Source organism: Schistocerca americana, chromosome 8 (genome assembly GCF_021461395.2).
Source record: "Schistocerca americana isolate TAMUIC-IGC-003095 chromosome 8, iqSchAmer2.1, whole genome shotgun sequence".
Classification (NCBI taxonomy): Eukaryota; Metazoa; Arthropoda; class Insecta; order Orthoptera; family Acrididae; genus Schistocerca; species Schistocerca americana.
In genome coordinates this window covers 150,832,589-150,835,006 of record NC_060126.1, presented here as the reverse complement: position 1 = coordinate 150,835,006, position 2,418 = coordinate 150,832,589, and the positions used below count along the sequence as shown (strand labels likewise).

General features: G+C 48.1%; 1 pseudogene; it reads left to right on the top strand.

The window, feature by feature from the left end:
• Window positions 1-1,952: 1,952 nt before the first annotated feature.
• LOC124546359 lies at window positions 1,953-2,070 on the top strand (annotated as a pseudogene).
• The last annotated feature ends 348 nt before the right edge of the window (window positions 2,071-2,418 follow it).

Here is a 2,418-nt window from a genome sequence, read left to right as displayed (position 1 = left end):
CACACATCCATGCCCGAGGCAGGATTCGAACCTGCGACCGTAGTATACGCGCGGCTCCGGACTGAGCGCCTAGAACCGCTAGACCACCGCGGCCGGCAGGTTCAAATGGGTCGAAGCACTATGGGACTTAACATCTGAGGTCATCACTCCCCTAGACATTAGAACTACTTAAACATAACTAGCCTAAGGACATCACACACATCCATGCCCGAGACAGGATTCGAACCTGCGACTGTAGCAGCAGCGCGGTTCCGGACTGAAGGGCCTAGAACCGCTCTGCCACTGCGGCCGGCAGGCACGCTAATGATCGTATGGAAAAGCCAAGAGATCACTTGCATCAGTGAAGGGGCCCTTTCTTCTCACAGCATAGTAATGTCTTAGTTCTTAACAACTTCTAATTATGATATCTGAAAAGGTTTATAAGAGACAGCTACGAGTCACAAAACCATTTTCATATTTTTAAAATAGTGAATATGGCTTTAAATTACTTCATGGTAGTTACGACAACAAGAAAATTAAATTGTTTCCAAATCTGCTTTGCTGATGAACATAAATAGTAATAACTTCGATTACCATCACTAGGAGAAGCAGGTACAAGATTCTATACTTCGCAATTCGTTGATCCACAGAACTCTACTCATGTCCTATTTAAAAATGAGTTCAGTGACGTCAATAGAAGGTAAAAATTCAACCTTTTAGATCTCTGCAGTGCTAACCATGTCGTGGAGCACATTTAACATAACTGCAGGATTTGTGGAGGAAGTACATTCTGCACTCCTGTCTCAGGTAGATAGCTGACTGACTTATTTGTCTTTGCCCAGTCAGTACTCCGTTCCAGGAACAGATACCACAGAACAACGCAAACTGTGCCGGAAGTAAAACACGATTTTATCGTTTCCCCGTTAATCATTCACAGTGATGAGTGACGTTCGCAAGCCGAGTTATCTTTGCCGTGCACGGTACATTCTCGTCAGCGAGCACCGCTTTTCAAAATCTCTGGCTCACATGTGACGTTGCTACTGACGCTGCCAGCAGAGATGACTCATACTCACTGTTTGCTATTCGACAAAATGGTGCATTTTTCGCATTCTGCGCCGTTTAGACCAGCAAAAGTGTATGAATAGGTCTTGTATTTTCAGTACTACGAACCACGATGAATGATAGTGGTAACTGTGATTATACAGAATGAGATTTTCACTCTGCAGCGGAGTGTGTGCTGATATGAAACTTCCTGGCAGATTAAAACTGTGTGCCGGACCAAGACGCGAAATCGGGATGTTTGACTTCCGCGGGAAAGTGCTCTGCCATCTGAACTACCCAAGCACGACTCACGCCCCGTCTTCACAGCTTTATTTCTGCCAGTATCTGGTCTCCTACCTTCCAAACTTCACAGAAGTTCTCCTGCGAAACTTGCAGAACTAGCACTCCTGCAAGAAAGGACACTGCGGAGACATGGCTTAGACTGGGGGATGTTTCCAGAATGAGATTTTCACTCTGCAGAGGAGTGTGCGCTGATATGAAACTTCCTGACAGCTAATATGGTAGAGCACCTGCCCGCAAAAGGCAAAGGTCCCGAGTTGGAGTCTCAGTCCGGCACTCAGTTGTAATCTGCCTGGAAGTTTCATATCAGCGCACACTCCGCTGCAAAGTGAAAATCTCATACTGGAAACATCCCCCAGGCTGTGGGTAAGCCATGTCACCGCAATATCCTTTCTTTCAGGAGTGCTAGTTCTGCAAGGTTCGCAGGATAGCTTCTGTAAAGTTTGGAAGGTAGGAGACGAGATACTGGCAGAAGTAAAGCTGTAAGGACGGGGCGTGAGTCGTGCTTGGGTAGTTCAGATGGTAGAGCACTTGCCTGCGAAAGCCAAAGGTCCCGAGTTCGAGTCTCGGTCCGGCACACAGTTTTAATCTGCCAGGAAGTTTAGAGTGTACTTTGTGATCAGGGAGATAGTGCCAACGGCCTTGCCGCAGTGGTAACAACGGTTCCCGTCAGATCACCGAAGTTAAGTGCTGTCGGGCTGGGCTAGCAAATGGATGGGTGACCATCCGGTATGCCGAGCGCTGTTGGCAAGTGGGGTGCATTCAGCCCATGTGGGGCGAACTGAGGAGCTACTTGACAAGCAGAGGCTTCGGTCTCGTAAACTGACATACGGCCGGGAGAGCGGTGTGCTGACCACATACCCCTCCACACTTGCATTCAGTGACGCCTGTGGGCGGAGGATGACAGGCCGGCCGGTCGGTACCGTTTTACCTTCCAAGGCCTGTTCGGACGGAGTTTAGTTTTATGAAGGAGATAGTGTGGTGCCTACTAAGAGCACAAAAGGGATTGGATACGAGTGTCAAGCCTTGTTAATAAGACATTCAAACCCTGCCCGAATAGTCAGCGAAAGCGACCCCATATTGACCACCTCCGAGCAA